Below are 23842 nucleotides of genomic sequence, written 5' to 3'. Positions count from 1 at the left end.
AACACTATGCTCTCTGAGCTATGGCCACTCCCTTCGCCCAAGTCCCAAAGTGAGAAGTCACACAGCTATGCCTATCCAAGTCTTGAATCTTAAAATTCTATTTTCTACATGTTAACATTCTTATTAGTACAGCTTAATCTGAAAATGTCTGACCACAGGCATGCTCATTATTTCTCTTTGGAATTGTTGAAGTCAGAGAGAAAAAAATTAAGTTTATTTTGAATACAGACCATTAAAAGTATTCACTTCATGTGGTCTTAAGGGTTTATATCCAAAGCTTTCAAATGAAGTTCTAACATCCATTCAAAATTCCTTTTCATAAGGAAAAAGGCTAAACTGAACAAAGCCAGAAATATATCTTTGTGATGATGCACTTACAAAACAATTTCAGAGGGCCAGGCACACTGGATGACATGAAAGTGTATTCACTGAAAGGAGAAAGAGAGTCATAACCACAAACCTTCCTGAAAAATTCTAATGACCCCTCGATGTCATCTGTGCTCAATTGTTTTATAAGCACCTTAAGAGAACTGGACATTTTGGGATGAAACTTAGAAAAATGTCTTTTCCCAAGAAGCCAGTGGATGAACCTTGCTGTTTGTCTTCTTCTCTTCCAGTGTGTTGAAAGGACACTGCTATTCCTTCATATTTTGGTTTAGGAGGGTGTTCCAAGCTGTCTGGGCTTTCTGGGTAAATGGTTCCTATGCAAGGTCCTCGGTTAAATCCAATTATAGGAAGGAGAGAAAAAGAAATAAATCTGCAAGCTGGACTCACTTCACCAAGCTTAATACTTTTTGTATGCAACTTACAACTTCTTTCTATCTCAATTATTGCTTTCTTTAAAAAAATCATATTGACGACTTGTCTGACTTTATTCCATTTATTTATTGTGTGAGTATGTGTGAGTGTTTTGTGTGTATGGGTGTGCAGGAATAGCATGCTGTGTATTTGGATGTCAGAAGACAACTTGCAGGAGTTGCTTCTTTCTACCACATGGATCTCCAGAATCCTCAGGTGAGACCTTTACCCTTTGAGCGAGCTCACCTGATGTTTCAATTTCTAGGGTTCATTTTTGCCAGTGACATTTCTTACCTTCATTTGTCACCAGACAAGATGTTCTAACCTTATCAATACAAGTCTTGATTCTCTGGTGGGGTCTTTTTATTTTCATTGGTTGCTTCATACTTGAGTCTGCTGTTTCTAGTCAAATACCTTCCCTTCCTACTAGAATGATGGGTTGGATTGGGCATATTTCCTATAGTAGTAACAACTCTCTCTCTCCCTTTCTTCCTCTTCCTCCCCCCTCTCTCTCACTCTGTGTGTGTGTGTTGCACAAAAAAAAAAAAAAAAAAAAAAAAGCAGTGCATGGTTTATATTACCCAAATAAATTTAACTATTTTCTACATATAAAAGGCTAGCCTAAAGCCCTGGTTATTACATATGAAATAAACATAAGGAGAGAGACGAGGCAATTGACTAGGGATCTTGGGACTTGAGGAACAATCAATTGTCTGAAAGCTTCTTTTTGCCTTATATATCCTGAACTAGTACAGGAAAAGCAGGCAGATTTCTTTTTTTAAAAATCTAAGAAATGCCTGCTTTTGTCAGCCGGGGGAGCCAAGAAAAGGGCAATGTAGCTTCACAGAAGATTTCTTTTGGACAACAACTGCCTATTCCAAAGCAAACACTGAAGGAAAAACAAAAACTGACCTCACTTCTACTAGCCCAGTCAACCGAGGTTGAATTGAGAGCCCACACCTTCACCAGGCATTCTCCTCCCATGCCCCCCTGGTGCCGGAGGGGAGTGTCAGAGAAGACTAACTTGGGAGCCAGGACTTACAACCTAGGTAGACAGAGTAGATGGCACAGAACCATGACCCAACTATTTGCAACTGTTTTATTCATTCTGACTAAAACAGACAATCCCCAAAGGTTGCATACTGTCTGCTTTCATTCATGTACATTCTTAGAATGACAAAATTACAGTTAGAGAACAGATTAGCAGCTGCTAGGGACTGGAGGTAGTAGAGGGGGTGAAAGGCTACCCCAAGGGAGATCTGTGGTGATTAAATAGTTCTGTGTCTTGATTCTGGGGGTAGTCACAGGACTCCATATGCAGTAAAATGACAGAGGCTTCAGAACTTTGGGGCTACCAGGCCACTGATTGTCAAAGACAAAAATAGCAAATTTTTTTAAAAAAATCAAATGATGTTGTGTGTTTTGTTCCATTTTATGTACTTTGGTTATTTGGCTTTGCTGGTAGTCTAATTATTTCCCCATAGGTATACCTTAAGCCCTTCTGTTTCTCATATTGGGGCTTGAAAATTTTCTAGGCTGGCCTTGAATTTGCTACCCTCCAGCCTCAGCCTACAGTAGCTGGGTTGAAAGGCATGCAACAGCATGACCCATTGCTGGTCCTTTTCAGTCATCCTCTGTGTCATTCCTCCCAACTTACTGTATAACCAGTAACTTTTCCCTTTCCTCCTATCACTCTGGTCAGACTTGGGCAGTTTACTTTGCAGCAGACAGCAACCTTCTAAGTTTTCTAGTTTATCTGATAAAATGCCTAATAAAGGTCATTTAAAGTGTGCTTATTAAGGGAGGGTGGACTTATTTCTGGTCTCCAGTGAGATAGGTCAGTCCTCTGTGGTGGAGAAGGCATGCTTACAGGAGGGTGAGGCAGCTGCTCACACTGCCTCCATAACCAGGAGGTAGAGAGATAAACGATGTTTCATTACTCCTGTCTATTCAGTCTGGGATCTCAGCATATGGAATAGGGCTGTGCAAAGTCAAGGTGAGTCTTCTCATTTTACTCAATTCTCCCTGGAAAGACTCCCACAGACCCAGAGGGGTGTCTGTCTTCTAGGACATTCTGAATCCTGTCAAGATTAATCACCCCATTCCCACATCTCCACAGGACACACCACAGGAACCATTTTCTTGATTTTGGCTAGTTGAGAACAAATGACTAGGGCTAATTTACAGTGGTGATCAGAGATTCATTTAAAACTCCATCAAATTAAGAAAACAAAAACCTGACCTGTATTATTATCCAGCCCAAAGGCAGGCATCCTCCTGAGGCTTACCTTCGTGTGATGGATAAATCTGAACCTTGGGGCCCGGTGTAAATGGGAAGTAATAACACAAGAAAACATCGGCAAAAATCATGTGAATTATTCCTGACATTGGATTCCCTGTCTGTTGTTTCAAATAGCCTGATCTGTGTCTTTTCACTCCTTCTTGATAAATTTTGACCCTGGAGAAACATCTAGTTCCTTCCTGCCCTTAAATATTGCCCTTCCTACCGTGCTTAAAGACAAAGTCAGGTACATTGTTGAATGAGTAGTAGTGGTAGATTCTGAGGTGACAAGGGAGTATATGTGCTTGGCTAGACAGCCCGTGGAGAAAAAGTACCTTTTACTACATTACACAATGCAAATGGCATAGTTTTCTTTTTTGACATCATGTACTTTTTAAAATTGTAAACAGTTTCGGTAAAGAGATACAAAAGGTATTGTTATTTAGGCTTTTAGAGGAATACAAGAACCATGAAAACTGGTTTTATTGAGGCAATTTGACAGATGAACATTCACTTGTCACCTCTGCACATTCAGTTGAGTTCATCCACAGATGTGTACAGTCATCTCATTCTGTCTTAGAAAATTTCTAACATTTCAAAAAGATCTGCACAGTTTTCGGTCAGTCCCCACATTCCTAACCCGAGCCTTAAGCAACCACCAATCACCGTGATTTTTCTAGATATTTAAGTTGAATCATGTGCTCTTTTGCATTGGTCTCTTCCACTCAGCTTGTTAGTATTGCTTTGACACAGGGTCTCCTTTGGCCCACACTGGTCTCAAACTAGCTATGTAACCAGGCTGGTCTGTGTACCCTATTGCTGGTGTTACAGAAACGAACCATCGTGCCAAGCTTTGGCTCGCTGCTTTTGAAGCACCCCAGGGTAGACTTTTCTGTGAGGCCTTTGCTCCTTCTCATGCACATTTTGTCGATGCTTTCTGAAACCCCTGGACATCTAGGTAACAACTTTTTTGGCCTTTATAAATAATGACATTGTGAATATTTATGAACAAGCTAGAAGAACCACTTTTCTGAGGGAAATAGCTACAAGCAGGACTGTAGGGTCCTGTGTATAACTTCCTAAGAACCCAGCAAACCCTTCCCAAGTGGCTCCACTGTTTTATAGTTCCATAATACATGAGGGTTGTAATTTGTCCACCTCCTCACCAACCACTCTTGTCTGGGTTTGTACTTTTTTAATTGCAGCCATTGTAGTGGGTGTGAAGAGTCTTCCTACTGTGGTTTTAATTTGCATTTCCCTAAGTGACTAATGATGGTGAACATCACTAGGAATCATCTAAATATTCTCTTATAAAATGTTATTCTTTCATCCACTTGTAAATGAATTATTAGCCTTCTTTACTGAGTTAGAGGAATGCTTTAACATAATCTGAATACAAACCCAATATAAGATAAATGACTTGCACATCTGTCCTTCCAGGCTGGAGTATCTTCGTACATTATTCTTTTAAAGTATTTATTCTTTTGTATGTTAAACTATAATCAAAATACAGTCTCCTTGTGGATCATTAACGGGCCAATTGACTTGGCTTCAAAATATTACATTAGTGTTTTAAAAATGGCATCCTAGGCCATGCAGGCACTGTTGTGGATTTGCTTTCCAATAGAGTACTTGGAACATGCAGATAGGTAAAAGATGGTAAAACTATAGAGGTGATTTTTATGTCATTTTCTGAGGAGACCGACCCTAACTCAAGGCCTTGCACAAGGTTCCACTCCCAATCTGTTGACAATATAGGTCTAAAAGATTAAAATGGAGTCATTAACACCAATAAGAGACTTCATCGTGTAGTTCCAGCTCGTGGTTGGCAAGCAGTTAAGATACATGCGTCTCAGTGAGCTATTGAGAAACAGGCAAAGGCGGTTGGCTGGTTGCACCTGGGTGATGACTGACGCCCAGGGTTCTTTCTGTCTTGCAGAGCAGGCAGGCCAAGCTGATTCTGAGAATGACTAGTGAGGTCTGCTTCACCAGGGAAAGGGGTGGAAGGCATGGGAAGGGGAGTTGGCGGTATTTTTTTTTTCTGGTCCCCTTGGTCTGGCGGCCTCTTCCGGCGGTGCGGGCCGGTGGCCTCCCCTCGCCGCCCACCCTCGGTCGTGCCTCCAGTCGCCGGGCTCGATCGAACCACTGATCCCGCCACAGGTGGCTCTGCATCAGGCGTGGCCTTGTGCGGCGTCCCCGGCCTGAGCGCGGCGACGGCGCCTTCGTTTTCAGCCGCCCGCGACCGGCTCCTCGAGGCTTTACTTGCTGATGCCGTCTTTGTCCGCACACAGGTGGGCACCCTCTCCGGCCCGGACAACCGGATCCCGCGCCTCGGGGCGGGTGGGACAGGAAGCGACGGCACGGCGGAACCAACCGCGGCGGGGGCCAGGGGCGCAGCCGGCGGCCGCCGAAGGGGCGCCCGCCGCGGGGGAGGGGTCGGGCATCCGGTGAGCGCGGCCCCGGCCTCCCCCGCGCAGCCGCACCGGCCGAGCTCGCCCTGCGAGGACTGCGCCCGGGCGGCCTTGCGCGCGCGCCGCGCTGACGGAGACGCCCGGCGAGCGCCGACCGCGACTGCATGAGGCGCGGCGGGAACTAGCGCGCCGAGCCCGCGAGGCCCGGCACGGAGGCTGGGGGGCGGGCGCGACGGAGGCGGAGCTCGTGCCGGGCCCGCCTGCCCGCGGGGGCGCCGCCGGCAGAGGCCGAGGAGGCGGCGCGGCGGACGGCGGCCCTAGAGGAGCGCCCGCGCTGCGGCCCGCGGGAGCGCGCCGCCACCGCCCGCGCCGGCCTGAGGAGTGCCTGCCGCCGCGCGGGCCGAGGTGAGTGCACCGCAGGCCGGCCGGTGACGCCGGAGCGGAGCGGGGCGAGGCGGAGGCCCCGGCGCGCCCGCGTCCTCGGCCCTTTGTGGCCGCGCGGCCGGGGCGCGGGGTCCGGCGGCGGGGACTCCCGGGCCGCCCGGCGTGCGGCGTCTCCCTCTATCGGGCAGCGGCGCAGAGCTGAGAGTTGGCGTCCTAGTTTGACATTGAGTTAGAAACCGTTTTTCTTTAGAAGACGGAAGTTTGTTTTATTGACAGAGGTAGAGCTAAACATGGCTCCTGGCTTCGGCCGTGTGGGACTTGCTGCCGCGGTACCGGGCTGACCCCAGCTGGTCCGGAGCGACGGGGAGGGCGCACAGGCCGGGGCCGTGGTCTGTACCTGGGAAGTAGCGGGCTTCAGGCGGTGGGAATGAATGAAGGAGCACAGCACAATGCCGAGAGAGACTGACCAGGAATCGGGATGACTTGCACCGTCACTGCCTCTTACCTAGCCTTGCAGAGAGGACCCCCTCCGTCCCCCCACCAAATTTATGACCTTGGCCTTATTTCAGAGCCACTGAACCCAACTCGCTTGGCATTTCTGGTACCTGTGGGCAAAAGGCAGAACAGTCGTTGTGCTCTTGAATTGTTTTTGGAGGACAGATAATGTCACCTACACCCCCATTTGTGTTTAATAGTAAGTAGTATGTTTCTTTATCATCGTATCAAGAACTCTAGAAAGTAGGAGATCTTGTCCTATTTTTTTTTTTTTTTTCATAGATGAAGATGAGGTCCCAAGAAGTTAACAAAGTTTTTAGGTCACACCTAAGCTACAGAGTTGAGAACCAGACCTAGACTTTGGTTGTCTAAGTGCTGTTTGCTTCGAATTTGTGTCTAGACCTGCATTGTCCAGTGTGGTAGCCATTAACCACATGTGATTGTTTAAATTTAACTTTAAAAAAGTTCAGCCCTTCACTTAGTAGCCACATATCAAACATTCAAGAGCCAAACGTGTTAGAGTTGAATAGTGCTTATCTTGACCATTTATTTATCTGGTAAATATTTATTGAGTGCTGTCTGTTCAGTGTTAAGTCTAGGGAATACTGTGGTGAATACAAGAGACAAAATGTACTTGCCTTTATGGAGCTTGCATTTTACATGATAGCTTGAAGATCTTTCCATGGTACCTCAGAGCCTTGTTATTTCTTTCAAATGTAGTTCATGGCCTAGAAATATCTTCATTATCTGGGGAGTCTCAGAGAAATATTTCAATCATCCATCCACATCAACTGAATTAGCGTGTGTTTAAGCTTGATTCCAGGTTGTGTGTGGTTTGAAATCTGAGAAGCCTTTATTCAAAAGTCAATGATAACTGGGTTTAGAGAATGTTCCTTGGCTTGTTTTGTACATGTATCATTTTATTATTATTTTTTTTAATGTGCATGGGTATTTTGCCTGTACCCTGTTAGTGCCAGAAGAGGGCTTCAGATCTCTTGGAATTGGAGTTACAGATAGTTGTGAGCTGCCATGTTGGTGCCGGGAGTTGAACCTGGGTCCTCTGGAAGAGCTGTCAGTGCTCTTCATCACCACATCATCTCTCCAGCTCTGTTGGTTTTAAACAGCAGACTGTACAACCTTGGAAATGCTCGTTATTTGTGCAAACACTTGAGTGTCTGACTTCCTCTATGGAACTTAATGAGAGCGGAGACTGTCATAGCTTTCTTTCCTAGTCAGGTGTTCTCATAGGCTTCACAGCCCTTGGTAAGTAGTAGGATCTCAGTAGATGGGTTTTGAGCAAATTAATGAGTATAACGAAGATATTTGTAGTTTTTCTTTTGGAAATCCTTGTTACCGGGTAGAGTTTTGCTCCTGGCATGACTTACTGACCTTTCCTTCTTACTCTCTTGTTTTTGTGTTGAGGCAGCTTTTCTCACTCTGGCCTAGGCTAGCCTCAGCTCACAGAAGCCTTCAAACGTCACCCTTCCAAAGGCTGGGACTCTAACATGAGCCAACAAGCCTGGCTTCATCATGGGGTGAGGCATGTGGATACAAAGTCTCACTGTGCAGCCCCTTTGCAGTATAGCTTACTGACCACCAACTTGCTGACACTCCTGCTTCAGCCCACCAAGTGCAGAGATCACACAGCCAGAAGGTCTGCCTATCACTTCAGTAACAGGAAGTCCTAGTAAATTTAAATTGTAATCGTGTTAGCACTGTGTGTGTGTGTTTTTAAAGATTTGTTTGTATTTATGGGTGTGGATGTTTTGTCTATATGTCTGTCTGTGCCCTTAGTACATACAGAGAGTGCCTTTGGAGACCAGAGGTATCAGAACCCCTGGGACTGAATGAACCTCTGGATCATTGAACAGTCCCAAACGGGTTGCAACCTACAGGTTGAGAATCACTGGACTAGACGCATGGATCACTGTACCAGGCCTTTGCTGTTTGTTCATGGATAACTTCCACAGACCAGGTACAATCATCCAGTTATCGGAGTAGACTTCAACACCACTACAGACATAATTTTTACACTCTTTTGTGTACTACATATACTTCTTATACTTGGGTAAAATAGAAGAAAGGAATGCAGCAGCTGTATAGAATAAGACTAAGAATAGATACTTACTGAATACTCATTTATTCAGTTCACGTTTATTGACAGACCCCAAAGTAGAGAATAGGGCAGCATTAAACAGTACAGATGAGTCCAGACTTGATGACCATAGCTTGCAGTGAGGATGGTGGAGAGATTGGGTGACATAAAGGGTAAGTAGCTGGAGGGAAATCATTGCTCTTGGTCCCTAGGTTAGTAGGGAAGGCTTCTCTGAGTGGCAGTTGAATTGTCTTTGGCTTCTGGGTACCCTCCCCAGTTACTCCAGGCTGGCTTATCCCACTTTTGTTATCTTACAACCACATGCACCTGTCTCTAAAGGTGGTGTGCTTATTTTTGGTCTTGTACCTTTATATATAATTTTTTTCTGAGATTACCCTCTTTAAAGTGCTGCTGCTTGTTCAGAGATTAGATCACATTCTCTGTCCTGTTGAAGCCCTTCAGTGTTGATCTATGCTGTCCTTATCTCTACTTAAGTGTTCGGTGCTTCAGGGTAGGCATAGCATTTGATATTTGTGTCTGTGTGTACTCTATGTCCAGGAGGAAGGATTGATACAAGGCTGAGTGAAGCATGCTCTAACCTCCTCTTTTAAATTAAACTTTCTTTTAAATTTTAGTTTATTATTTTAATGTGTATGGGTGTTTTGGGTGCCTGGTGCCCAAAGAGGCCAGAAGGCATGGATTCCCTAGGTTTGCAGTTACAAATAGTCATGAGATGTCATGTAGATGCTAAGAATCAAATGTAGGTCCTCTGAAGGAGCAGCCAGTGCTTTTAATTGCAATGCCATCTCTCCAGCCCCTTAAACTTTTTTTTTTGTTGTTGTTGTTGTTCATTTGTTTTTCAAGATAGATTTTCTCTTTGTAGCCCTGGCTGTCCTAGAACTCAGTCTGGTCTCGAAGAAGTCTTTCCTCATCTTCCTGAATGCTGGGTTTAAAGGCATGCTCCACTACCACCTAGCTAAACTAAACTTTCATTGTGTGAGTACTGTAGGTTCGCATGTAAACTAAGAAGCAATTCAGGAAGGTTCCTAGGATTCTTTATCCAGTTATTCCCATTGGTGTTACCTTGTAAACTATAGCACAGTGTTAAACTACAATAAATACACTCTGGTACAGTGACATACATTTCAGAGGGTTATGTTGCTGTTTTTTTTACAGGTTTATTTGTACTTTATGTGTATGAATGTTTGCATGTGTGCTACTACATGTGTAGGCATTGTTTGCAGAAACCAGAAGAGTATCAGATTACCTCTAACTTGAGTAATAGACCTCCTTGTGAGTGCAGGGAACCAAACCAGGTTCTCTACAAGGGCAGCAAATCTCTTAACAGCTGAGTCACCTCTCCAGTCCTTTATATTGCTGCTAAATCATCCTTTTATCCTGTCCCCACTCTTCCATAAACACCGGGATACTAACTAATCTGTTCTCTGTTTCCATTATTTTGTCATCTCAACAAAATTTTGTAAATGGAATTGCTTACTATACCTGTGAATTGACTGTTCCCACTAAGCATAATAGAGATTTACCTAAGCTGTTGACTGCATCAATAGTAGTTTCACTTTATTGTTGAATAGCGTTTCATAGTATGAATGAACTCTTAGTCCAGTGTGGAGGATTTTGATAAAGAGCTGACAGTGAGATCTGAAGTGTTCACATTTGAAAAGAAAAGTGTACCAAATGTGGTGTATTTTTATGGATTCTTTTAACCATTTAAACATTTTGGGCATCTGGTTACTTCCAGTTTTTGATATTATACATGAAAGCTAGTAAACTTTAATGTTTAGGTTCTTGTGTTTTGTTCTGTTCTCTTTGGTTTTTCTGAAACAAGGTCTTAGGTAGATTAGGCTGATGTGTGTTGGGGTGCTATTTAGCTCCAGCTGGCCTGGGCCTCCTGATCTACCTCTTCCTCCCCGGTACTGGGATTATAGGCCTATACCATTGGCTTCTCATGCAGGTTCTTATCTGAACCTAAGTCTGTGTTGTGCAGTATTGGATTGGTTGAGTTGTGTGGCAGCTGTGTTCTATGGTGACTGTAACATTTTGCTTTTATTACAGTGATGCATAAATGATCAGCTTTTCTGCATCCTCACCACATTCTATGTTATCACTGTTGTTTGTACTGCCCATTCTGATAGGTATGCAGTAGCTCACTGCTGTTTTAATGTACTTTTCCCTAACGGCTAACGGTGTTGAGCATTTTGTTTGTTTTTAAGTTGTCAGTGGGATAAAAGTCAGTGCCTCACTTGTGATAGGCAAGGAGTCTACCACTGAGTCACATCCCTGCAGCATCTTGTAGTCCATACATTTAGAGAAATGATTTTTGCTTGTTTTCAAACTGGATTGTATTTTTAAATGACTGTTCTTTGAGAGTGCTTTTTTTTGTTTTTGTTTTTTTGTTGTTTTTGTTTTTCAAGACAGGGTTTCTCTGTGTAGCCCTGGCTGTCCTGGAACTCACTCTGTAGACCATGCTGGCCTTGAACTCAGAAATCCACCTGCCTCTGCTTCCCAAGTGCTGGGATTAAAGACGTTCTCCACCACCGCCCGGCTCTTTGAGAGTGCTTTATATATTCTAGATACTAGTCTTGTCAGAAGGTGTGATTTATCTGTATATTGTATTTTCATTCTATTCATCAGATTTTTGTGGAGCAAAAGTTTTTAATTTTGTGGAAGTCTGCCTTCTCTGTTTTGCAGACCATATTTTTGGTGTTAAGCCCAAGAACTCTTTGCAAAGATCTAGATCCTGAAGAATTCCTCCTGTGTGTATCTTTCTGGAAAGTGACATGCTTTATACACAGTTCATTTTGACTTACTCTTTGGGTAAAGCATGAGACTTAGGTCATGGCTTATTTACCACCTGTGGATGTTCAATTGCTTTAATACCATTTGTTGAAAAGATTGCATTTTTTTCTATTGAATTGCTTTTGTGTGCTGTCAAAAACAGTTATGTATATTTATATATGTGCATTTCTGAAGTGTTCCATTAATTTGTATATCTGCACAAATTATCACACAGTTTGGTAACTGAAACTGACCCCCCCCCAGTATATTTATTTTTGAAATATTAGTTACTCATATTTCTTTGCCTTTTCATATAAATTATAGAATAATTTTTATTTACAAAAAGATCCTGCTGCAATTTTGATAGCTTTTGATAGACTCCAGTCAGTTTGGAACAAACTGTTACCTTTACTGCAGTCACTGTATGTCTGTTTATGGACATCTTGGTTATGTTAGCTTTGTGAAGTTTGCCAAATACTCTGTCACTGCATCTATGTCTTAACTTTTGTTAGGTGTTTTTGTTGGATTTATGTAAATATACGTGTACTTTAGTAATGGTAAGTGTTGGGTTTTTAAATGGCCCTTTCTTGCATTGACTTAAGTTTTGGTTGCTGGGTTGAAGAGGAGTGAGAAAAGACACCGTTTCAAGGGTTGCTTCTTTCTCTTTTGTGTGGAATGCTACCTATATGTTTTCCATAGATGCTTTGTCAAGGTGAGGAATTTCTGCTTCTGTTTCTGAGAGTTTTGATGAGTGAATGCTTAATGTGGCCAACTGTTTTATGTATCAGCTAATATATGGCCTTCCTCCCTTTGCTTTTCCCTTTCTTTCATATCCTCCCTTTTACTTTACTCTCCCCTTTTCTTTTTCCTCTCCTCTTCTTTCCCCTTTTCTTTTTCCTCTCCTCTCCTTTCCTCTTGGAAACTCTTGGAATGTGCTAGTTAGTTATGCCCAGTCACGGAGCTACATTTCAGAGCATTTTTGATATGGGATGGATTCTATTAATTGATTGAATTTTTTTAATGATATTGATCAGTTTTTATCCCTGAATAAACTTTGCTTGGTCATGGTATGTAATTTTTTAACTTTTATTTTATTTTTTTATTGAAAATAATTTCTTTTCAGCTGGATAGTGTTGGCCCATACCTTTAATCACAGCACTTGGGAGGCAGAGGCAGAGGCAGGTGGATCTCTGAGTTTGAGGCCAGCCTGGTCTACTGAGTGAGTTCTAGGACAGCCAGGGCTACACAGAGAAACCCTGTCTTGAAAAACAACAAACAAAAATTCTGGTAACAGTTTCTCCTCCCAGATCCTCTCACCTGTCCATTCATTCATCTCAAAATAAACAGGCAAAAAACCAAAAATCAAACAACAACACACATACATTCAGATGTATGAATCTGTGGAATCCATTGTTAGTCAAACCACCAGTGTTGTATCTTTATGTTCTTTCAGTTCAGTGTATATTTTTATTTCTCTTAAGAGACTTTCTCTTTGACTCATGAGTTATTTTAAGTGTACTTTGTTAAGTGGTTAAAGGTTTGGTTTTTTTTTTTTTAAATCCTGGTTTGGGGTTTATAGATTAAACCCCACTGTTTGGGGTTTATAGTTTAAACTCCCACTGTTGTTGGAGCACTTACTCTGCTACTTAAATTTTCTTATATTTGTTTAAGTTTGTTTTATGACCGAATGATCCAGAGTATAAACTATTTTGAAATTCTGTGAGTTCTGCTGTAGTTGGGACAAGTATGATTAGTTCCTATTTAGATCCTGTTATTGGAAGGAATTGTTGAATTAGTTTCCTCCCTCCCTTCTTTTTTTTTCTTGAAAGTTAAACCCAGGTTTTGTACTTGCTAAGCAAGCATTCTGCCACTGAGTTACATACCCTCAGTTCCTTGAGCAGAATTGCACTTGTTTAACACACACACACACACACACACACACACACACACACACACAAATTTAGGTGCGGTGACTTCTTGATAGATCTGCTTTTCTGGTTTTTTTTTGCATATTGTTTGTTACATATTATAATAACCTTGCACTTTATTTATAGGTTATATCTTTTATACTTTTGCTTTCAACTTGCCTGTACTGATTAAATATTTCAAGTTGGTTTTCTGTAAATAGCATATAGTTACATCATGTTTTAAAATCTATTCAGCCAGGTTCCATTTTCATTGTATTTAGTCCATTTATATATAATTATTACTATTAATTAGAGCATACACTTAGCACTTGACTTTTGCTTTCTGACTTTTCTTTTTCAGACTTATGGATGACTTGAACATTTAAACTTTTTTCTCACCTTGAGCTATACTATTTTTTGGGTATAATTCTTAACTTTTTTTTTTTTTTTTTTTTTTTAACTTTTCTGGGGGCAGGGTGGGATTGGATAGGAGCAAGGAGACAAGACGGAGTCTGACTCAGTAGTTCACAATGGCCTAGAACTCACTATGAAGACCAAGCTGACTTTGACCATCCTCTTGCCTTGTGCTTGGCTAAGAATTTTTGTCATTGTTTTAATGTAAGTCTGTTAAAAATTCTTTTTCTTTGTATGAGGATATCAATTCCCTTTCAGCTCTCGGTAGGTAGAGGTTTTTAACTAATAACTTTTTCTTCAGTCTTTGAAAAACACTTGCTTTCCTTTTGGTTCTTGTGGTTTCAGGTAAGAAATTTGCTCTCATTAAAGTCACTTTTCCTTTTTAATTATGGCCTCTTTTCTCATTATTTTAAGAACTATTTCTTTTGCTTTTACATTCTGATGCTTGTGATACCTTTGGTATGGATTTGTTTGAGTTTATCCTGTTTGGTGTTCACTCAGCATCCTGAATCTTTCGGTTTATGTCTTTTGCCAAATTTAGAAAGTTTCCACCATTAATTTTTGAGTATTTTTTTAGCTTTATGTTTGTCTGTTCCTCTTACTTGTAACACATACAGCTTTAGCGATAGCTCTTTTGTTACAGTCCAAGTGTGTGATTTACAAGTTGTTCTTCAGTCCTTCTGTTGGTCAGCTTGGATACTTTTTGCTACTAAGGCTTCCTGTGTGCTTCCTCTGTCCTTTTATTTTCCGGTTGAATCTGCCCACCTAGATTTTTTTTTAATTTTTTTTTAGCTTTTTCTGTTTGGGTCTTTATCTGCTACTTACTTAGGCTTTTTCATTTTTAACTTGTTTAGAGAGTTCTTGTAATTGTTGATGTGTTTCTGTTAAGGGTATTGTAAAATTGATAATTTTAACATCTATTGGTGTTATTTCAGTTGAATTCTCCATCTTTTTGGACGTGTGTGTGTGTGTGTGTGTGTGATTAAAACCTGGATATTTCCATGTTTCTCTAATACTTTAGTTCTTTTTTAAAGCTTTCTGTTTTCACTGGAGTTTGGAAGGACATCACTTCAGCAGTAGAAATGGAATACAACATTAGACCTCTCTTGATCCAAGAGAGGTTATTTTGTACTTGGGTGGGTGAGGTGGTAATAGAAGGCATGGTGCTTTGTCACAGGCTGATGTGGGTGGATCAAAGCTTTGGCTCCTATTGTGGTTAGAATGTGAAATGTACCCCATAGGTTCATACGTTTGAGCTTTTGGTCTGTAGTTAGTGATACTGGAAAAGTTATGGAACTTTTAGGAGATGGAGTCTCAGTGGAGGAAGTGGGTCACTGAAGGTGAGACTTATACAGGAAGTATAGCTTAGCTCTACTTCCTGTTCATATTCTGCATCTTGAGTTTGAGTGCAATGTACCTAGCCAGCCTATCTGCTTCTTGCCACCATGCCTTCCTGGCCTGTTGCCACGTGTTCCCCACCACACTAGACTGGAACTATAAGACAAGGTAAACTTTTTCTCTCTTAAGTTGTTTTTGGCCGGGCGGTGGTGGCGCACGCCTTTAATCCCAGCACTTGGGAGCCAGAGGCAGGCGGATTTCTGAGTTCGAGGCCAGCCTGGTCTACAGAGTGAGTTCCAGGATAGCCAGGACTACACAGAGAAACCCTGTCTCGAAAAAACCAAAAAAAAAAAAAAAAAAAAAAAAGTTGTTTTTGTCATGATGTTTTTTCAAAGCTGTCCACATTGACTTCTTGCATGCTGCCCTGGAGGACTTAGAGTCTCCTTTCAGCTTGTGAGTGTGTAAAGTCTAGCCTTCTCACCTCAGTTGCTTATAGGTGTTTCATCTAATTTCTACTTAAAATCACCGTGTTGCTGGGATGTCTCTTTCTAGTCTTCTGAATAACCCAAGTAAATTTCTGTTGGGGTTTTATTTATGCCTGTTTGCATTTCCAGTTGTTGGTGTCATCTACTTCAAATCTGGGGTACATGAAGCAAAAACAAATCACAGAGATCTCATTTGTCTTGCTGCTCCAAAGTTCATGGCCTGTCTGCCTTCTTCTTTCCCAAGTCCTACCAGATGAACAAATAATAACAAAGCCTAGTCTTCTCATGTTTATTTTTATATAGCCACTTTACTGTGAGAAGCAAATATCCCTGAAGAGCCAGTATTTGACATTTCTACTTCCCATGGAGTAACTTTGCTTAGTACATGTAAAATATGAATTGCAAGTAAAAGAGAGCTGCCATATATAATTCTTGTCTTAAGCATTGTTTGATTTTTGTATCTGAGTGTTTATTCTTGAGACTCCTTTTTTATTTTTTTATTGGATATTTTATTTACATTTCAGATGCCATCCCCTTTCCCCATTTCCCCACTCTAGAAAACCCCTATCCCATCCCCCTCCTCCTTTTTGCTTTTATACATTTTTTTAATGTTAATCAAAGGCTTTATAAGTTTGGTGATGCTCAATAACAAGATGCCCACACAATCAGAAGTGTAACCCAATACCCAACCTAGATAGACCAACTATCTTTGACTGGTGGAGACATGGGAACATTCGACTCCATGTACCCCCTCCCCCACCCACCCAAACCCTCCTCCCTCCCTCCCTCCCCCCCCACTCCTCTCCTTACTCCTCCCACCTTAGCTCCTCCTACATATCACCCTTCCTGTTAAAATAAAACTTTTCTCTCAAAATACAATTAGAGCATAACTATACCAATTTGTGTCAGTAGGGTACAAGATAGACGTAATATCCAGTCCATCATTTTGTTGACTAACCAGAACCTCTGTCATCTCTCCTAACTAAAAGACTTAGTTCTGAACCTGGCTTTTTTTTCTTGGCTATACAGTGAATGTCAGCTGAAAACCATCCTCTCAAATCTTTTCTCTCAAAGTAAATAGCCAGGATTGGCTATGAGACTATAAGTCTTCAACCTCTTCAGAAATCCAGAATGACTGAGTTAACTGGCATTATGGGAAGCACAAAGCATAGCTTCTAAAACTTAGCCAATTTATAGAGACCGCTGAACACCTACCTGTACAGTCCCTATACTGCAAAACGTTGGAGCATCTGATCTTCAGCCTTCTGGCCCAGGGTCATCTGACAGACCTTAGTGATGCACAATTATTAAGGACTGATTACTCTGTCTAGGCAGATATAATCAGTCGACTCTTCTGCAAGTGTGTCCTTTTCTGGACAGTGATTTGTCTGTAGATGAAAAGAGGCAATTCTTGTCTAGTGGCTGTCTCACCACAACTGGAGTAACTCCAAAGATGCTCAATTTCTTCTTAGAATCCAAGACAGGAAGCTGTCAGGAGCAGACAGGTCACTAATCAAAATGAACATTAATACAGAAATGTTTGTGATGTCAATTCTGTGGACTTCTGATGTTTTAAAAACCAACTGTCTATGTAAGGCAATCTGGACTGTTGTCTGTTAACTCCTCTCAGCTATTTCTAAATAAAATATAGAAAACACCCTAACAATAAACTCAGAGCCATGAATTTGCTATAGGCCCTTAACTCTCAGGCTAACCACCCCAAATCAGTTAGAAAAGTTAAAGAAGGACTGGGTCTAAGTCTTGTATTCCTGAATGTGTTATATAGGCACAATGCCTATGAGAGTAACAATATTAATCTCACTTGTATATCAGTAAGAAGCTCATACCAATGAAAACCTTAAATTTGAAATCAAAGTAAATTTTGTACCATTTAAGAAATTATAACTTCATCTTAATAACAATTATACATATTTCTACAAATAGGTTATGGCTATGCAATAAATCCTAGCTAATCCTTCCTGTTCCAACAAAACCACTACTTTTCCCTAGAAAGACAGCCCAATATTAACCACCTCAGTCCACAAGCCCAGGGAATAGAGGCGCCAACTCTTCATTAACTTCTTCAAGCTGATTATGGGTGTTGAGATATTAGAAGAGGGGTGGGGGAAGAATAAATAGATAAGCCTCTGACACTTTGTCTTCACTACATCCAGCTGGAATTCCAGGACATCAGAGGTTCGAGCAGGTCTGCTCAGCTTGCTTGATGAGTAGATATACCAAGGCTGTGTATTCTGCAATATACAATTCTCAAAAAAGTTTTTAGTATCAAGATAATTTTTTGTTTGAATTCTGGAATGTAGTCTTCTGGCGGCCTGCCTCTGTCATGTCTAATCCATGTAATTGTGGGAGTTTTTATGAGAGTGTGCTCCCACCATCCTCCCATTCCCGCCTCCCTGCTCTCTAATTCCCCAACATTAGGGAATCCAAACTTTCAGGCACCAAGGCCATCCACTTCCACTGATGCCTGGCAAGGCCACCCTCAGCTACCTATACAGGTGGAGCCATGAGTCCCTCCCCTTGTGTTCTCGGGCTGGAGATTTTAGAATGGCTACTCCAGCTTGTTTCTTAGCACCATTTGCTTGAAAAATTGTTTTCCAGCCTTTTCCTCTAAGGTAGAGTCTTTCTTTGTCACTGAGGTGAGTTTCCTGTATGCAGCAAAATGCTGGGTCCTGTTTATGTAGCCAGTCAATTAGCCTATGTCTTTTAATTGGGTAATTGAGTCCATCGATGTTAAGAGATATTAAGGAACAGTGATGTTGCTTCCTGTTATTTTTGTTATTAGAGGTGGAGTCATCTTTCTGTGGCTTTCTTTTTTTGGATTTATTGGAAGAGGATTACTTTCTTGCTGTTTCTAGGGTATAATTTCCCTCCTTGTATTGGAGCTTTCCCACTATTATCCTTTGTAATGCTGGGTTTGTGGAAAGATATTGTGTAAATTTGGTTTTGTCGTGGAATATCTTGGTTTCTCCATCTGTGATAATTGAGAGTTTTGCTGGTATAGTAGCCTGGGCTGGCATTTGTGTTCTCTTAGGATCTGTATGACATCTGTCCAGCATCTTCTAGCTTTTATAGTATCTGGTGAGAAGTCTGGTGTAATTCTGATAGGTCTGCCTTTTAGTGTTACTTGGCTTTTTTTCCCTTACTGCATTTAATATTCTTTCTTTGTTTAGTGCACTTGGTGTTTTGATTATTATATGACGGGAGGTATTTCTTTTCTGGTTTAGTCTATTTGGAGTTCTATTGGCTTCTTGTATGATTATGGACATCTCGTTAGGGATTTAGGTTAGGGAAGTTTTTTTCTATAATTTTGTTGAAGATATTTACTGGCCCTCTAAGTTCGGAATCTTCACTCTCATCTGTACCTATTATCCTTAGGTTTGGTCTTCTCATTGTGTCCTGGATTTCCTGGATGTTTTGTGTTAAGAACTTTTCTACTTACATTAACTTGTCTCGTCTTTATAAGATTAGAGGACATGGATAGGTTAAGTGGTAGAACCGTGGTCTCATTTTTTGTCTGGTTTTTTTTTTAAACTCTGTGTTTGGATGTTTTGTTTGCACATATGTCTGTGTATCATTTGTACTTCATTGCTAAGGCTAGAAGAGGTTGTTGGAGCCTCTGGAACTGGAGTTACAGGGGGTTATGAGCCACCATGTAGGTGCTGGGAATTGAACTCCTGACCTCTAGAATAGCCAGTGCTTTTAATCATTAAGCCAGATCTCTAGTCCCCTTTTTGTCTTTTAACATGTGAATCTCACTCCAGAGTTTATAGATTTGACTATCAAACTAGATTGCTTTGCTAAGGTAGTTTAGGCAAGATTGAGAGGGAAGAAGTTTGAGACAGGGATTCATGAAATGTAGGCTGGCCAGTCTTGCTATAATATGTATGATCTTGAACTCCTGATCTTTCCGTCTCCACCTCCAAGTGCTGAGTTGGCAGGTGTGTGCTGCTGCTTTGGGTTTGGGAAAGCCTTTGAAGTACCAGGTAAAAGAGTATGGATGTATGAAGGAACCACTGAAGAGATTGATAAGACATTGAATGATACGGTTGGAATTCATTTTGAAGATTTAGAGATAAATATGTAATCATTATTTCAAAAGACCATATGTAAGAAGTGAAGTGCCATGTGCAGGAACATTCAGGAACATTTTTAGAGAAGGAATCAGGCAGGCATTATTGGTGGATCAAAGAGCATTTTATCTCTTGACCTCTGAAGGGATAATATCAACAACATGGGAACAAAATAAGAGCGTTACAACTAGAGCAATTAGTGTGTTCAGATGTTCTTTTTTTTCCTTCAGGGATGAGAATTGAACCTAGAAAGTGCTAGGTAAACAGTGCCATTGAATTACCACCTCATCACTCAGGGAGTATCGTGAGACATACAATTGTGAGTGCCAGAGAAAGACTCCAGGTGGACCTAATTGCAGGGGGTCTGGTCATGGGAAGGATTGACCTTGTTGGGAGAGGTCAAGTCTGGGATTTTAAGTTAGAATCTTTAGCCTAGAGATAAAAATAGGGAGAGGTTGAGAGGGCTAAGGCATACAGCTAAAGGAATACGTGTAGTTGGGGCCCACAAGAATGAAAAGATTGAATACATTTGTATTTTCTTCTGTGGTCCAAGTGCTATGAATACAAAGTGAACAAAACATGGTTTCTGTCTTTGTTGGTTATCTAATCCAGTGAAGCATACAAAACTAGATACAAGTAAGTAGTAGAGAAATGGCATCTCAGTGGAGATCCAGAGGTCAAACACTGTAATGTAAAGAGTAGTGAGTAGGAAGAGGATTCTCAGTAAGAGGAATAGCATGTGTAGAGCTGTAGAACAAGACAGGGCATGCATGCTGTGATTGAACTGGAAGATCAGTGTGGCTGAAATGCCCTGGGGCAAGAGAATGGAGTAACTGAAAAAGTGTCCTGGCCAGCTTGTGTTCAGGGTTGTTCAACATCGGTGAGTACAGAGACTGAGCTTGAGTGCACATACTCAGAGTAGTAGACAGTTTGTTTTGCTGGAGAAGCCAGAAGGAAAAAAAAATGAGTAAAGGTCTTGCTTTGTACTATAGACTGACCTTGAACTTGTGATCTTCCTGCCCCAGCCTCCAGGTTCAGGGATTACAGGCCTGTGCCACCATGGCTCAGAAGTCTTTTGTTTTTGTTTTTTTCTTTAGTTTTGCCTTGAGTTTTAAATATTTGTAATTTAATCACAAATCTTTTGGAATGAGAGGGAGGGAAGGTGTTTTGTACAGATTGACAGTCGGAAAGTTGCCCCAAGAAAGGACTTGGCATAGTCAGTCAGTCAGTGTGAGAGGGAAAGAGTAATTTGTGGATCTATGAAGGGAAAGAATGTAATCGTATTCTTGAAAGCTGTTATTCTGAAACTAATGGAAATCAGATCACTTTAATTTCATTTTTTTAAAATTGCCATTGTGCCTGGAACCTTGTAGGTATACATTTTTGTAATAATTTTATTTGAATGCCAGTGACTAGGACTAGCTATATAATTTGTGAGTTAAGAATGACATGAAAAATGAGTCCCTTTAAAAAAAAATGCTTCGAAACACACAGACATAAAAAGCTTCAAGACAATAACAACAGACTCCTTCTAAAGTGGAACCCTGTGTGACTATGTATTTTGAGTCCATAAATTCTGTCCTGAAAGATTTTAGAATTCGTTTTAATACAGAAACCTCCTTTTATAGAAGATTGTAGTATTTATTATATACAATTAGATGTTAATAATTGTTACATTATTTTTAATGTTATTAACATAAACATTAAAATACATCATTGAGTGTTTTGCCACCTTTTAGTCTGTAGGGATGCTGAGAGGATAATTATTTGCATATGTGTGGTTTGTACTTGAGTGTGACTGTTTGCATGTATGTGAGTGCATATATGTTCCTGAGGATATGGAGTTTGACATCTCTGGTGAGGTAGTATCTCTTAGTTGAACCCATAATAGCCAGTTTGCTGGGGATCTCTGCTTACTATTAGTTTCTCACAGTGTGTGTAAAAATAATGACAGGTAGGTGAAGTAAGTCATTCCAGAGACATTTATATGAAGATTCCCCAACAAGTTTTTGATGTTGTTTGATTTTTGTCAGGGGTTACGGTTTCAGTAGTAGAGAAAGACTTTGAAGAGCAGTATCTAACATCTAAATAAATAAACACAATTTCCCATAGTTACTGTCTGCTGCACTGATGAATGTGCCGGTTTGTTTCTTATTTCCTTGTAAGTTCTGAGAGTTCAGAATTTATTGGCCCTGTGTGCTTATTTGAGAGCTGTCTGTTTAGTTCTCTGAGAATCACAGAATGAAGACAAGCAATAGGCCTTTGTAGCAGTGGTGATGGCCTCTGATTGGACAGCTGAGGATGGTATCTGTGTATGTGGACGTGTACTCTGTTGTCTGTAGGACACATGAAGAGTAGCCAGCTAGCATAGATGCTGATGAACACCTGCTGTATACATTCCTGTTAATACAGGTTTTCTTATTTTTTTAAGTTAATTTTAGCTGCAATTAGTTTTTTTCTTCTGCTAAATAACTTTAAACTTAGGCGAAACTAGTTGTGACTACTGATAGAAATAAATTGAAGCAGCTAGATGATACTCAGTTTTGTTTTATTAGTTGGACTAATTTGTAGATAGTATATTGCACATTAGACCTTGTCTTTCAGCACTGTAGGCTCAGGTGAATACATTGGATAAACAATTGAAGAGAAACAAAAGTATGAGATATTTGGGCAGCAGGAGTGTTTAGCTATGAGCCGAGAGCTGAGCTATCTATCTCAAAGGCCTTCACAGAAACTTCCTGTGGCTGGCACTTTTTTTTTCCCTTCATCTCCTTGTACACTGCTTCAGAGAAGCCTTTCCTGAACACAGTAAAATAACCAACTATGCGGTCACTTGCTGACATAGCAGCCAGAAAATTCTTTATTGCATGCTCCTTATCTGTCCCTTTTTTTATTTCTCAACTGGAGTACAGTTTCATGAGACTGAAATGAAACTGGTCCTTAAGGAAACTGCCCTGTAGTTTTGCAAATGTACTAGGGAGTGAGGAGTCGTCAGTCCTTTCTCTTTATTCCTTGCCTAAATTGGAGTTGATAATTCTCGGGGTAGAACTATAGTACGAGGGTCAGAGAGGCATTTGAGCACACTGTTGGGACTCTGTTTCCTCTGCTGTGCTTTAATTTACAGTGTTTGCTTTAGTATACCATAACATTGGAATATTAGTATTGATATTTTATCAGTTATTACTCTTTAAATAAGTGATTATTAGTTTGTTTTCACAGGAAAAAAATTGACCCTATAACCAAATATGTTAATTTTGTTTCTGAGATTTACTTTTCCAGTTTTGTATATCAGTAAGAAAATTTACTGAAATTCCAACAAGCTTATAGAGTTATTTTTGAATTAAATATTTAAAATATATCTACATTTAAAAATTTTTTTTTCTTCTTCTCTTTTTTTTTTCTGAGATCAAGTCTAACTATATTGCCTTGGCTGTTGTAGAACTTGCTATGTGGGCTAGACTGGCCTCAAACTCAGAAATCTCCCTATCTTTTCCTCCTGAGTGCTGGATTAAAGATGTGTGGCACTACACCCAGCTAAAAAGAGATTTATTTTTAGTTATGGGGCAAGGACATGTGCAAGCATATGCAGATGCTAGTAGAGGCCAGAGGCATCAGATCCTATGGAGCTGGGGCTACAGGCAGTTGTGAGCCACCTGATGAGTGCTGGGGACCTGCCTCTCCAATCACACTTCAGCCCCTAACAGATATCTAGAAGGCACCTTGCTCTGTGCATATTTGAAAGTTTATAAAAGTTAGGAAGTTATGGGAAGACAAACTTCAAACTTAGGCATGGTCTGGAGATGGGAGGACAGATAGATAGCATCTGGCAAGGGCAAGACTAGAACTTGGAAGGACTTAAGTCCTGGTACTGTTCATGGTTTACTACATGTGCTGTGTTAAGATGCTAGTATGTTTGGCTTTAACTTAGTCTGTTTTATTTCTCTCTGAAGGTGTTTCTAATGTTTTTGTCTTAAAAAGGAAATCACAGTAGAAGTTTCCTATAAGTTTTTTTTTTTTTTTTTTTAAAGGATCTATGTACTTTAGATCCTGTTCTTGATGTTTTATCTGGCAAAGTACCTTTATTACTTTGTTGTCATTTAAAAAGTGTTAATGTGTGAAAAAGAATCAAAACTTGAAAGATAAAGAGAAAAGCATTAAAATAGGGGCTGCAGAATGCTGTCTTGGGTTTGGAGTCTTTTGGGGGGTGGGGGACAGATTATGTGGAGGCCAGAAATTGTCATTGAATGTCTTCAATTGTTCTCCATTGTTTTTTGTTTCTTTAAAAAATCGTTTTTGTGTATATGGGTGTTCTGCCTAGTGCCTGCGTGAGGCCAGAGGTGTTGGAGT

At 40.8% G+C, this 23842-nt stretch overlaps 1 protein-coding gene across 4 annotated transcripts in view; it reads left to right on the top strand.

Moving 5' to 3' along the window:
* The first annotated feature begins 5755 nt into the window (after window positions 1-5755).
* The window catches only part of Galnt1 (polypeptide N-acetylgalactosaminyltransferase 1), a 91410-nt gene continuing 73323 nt past the window's right edge, over window positions 5756-23842 (top strand). Inside the window, exon 1 of one of the 4 annotated variants that reach the window (XM_076912894.1) lies at window positions 5756-5895. The gene's annotated coding sequence lies outside the window, so the exon portion shown is untranslated. Of the gene's footprint in view, window positions 5896-6443; window positions 6569-23842 lie in introns of those variants that run through there. The other 3 variants (XM_034517838.2, XM_076912896.1, XM_076912895.1) reach the window with 3 other exon arrangements.

Source organism: Arvicanthis niloticus, chromosome 14 (assembly GCF_011762505.2).
Source record: "Arvicanthis niloticus isolate mArvNil1 chromosome 14, mArvNil1.pat.X, whole genome shotgun sequence".
Taxonomy (NCBI): domain Eukaryota; kingdom Metazoa; phylum Chordata; class Mammalia; order Rodentia; family Muridae; genus Arvicanthis; species Arvicanthis niloticus.
The sequence above is the reverse complement of the archived record's forward strand: the minus strand, read 5'-3'. Positions and strand labels throughout refer to the sequence as shown.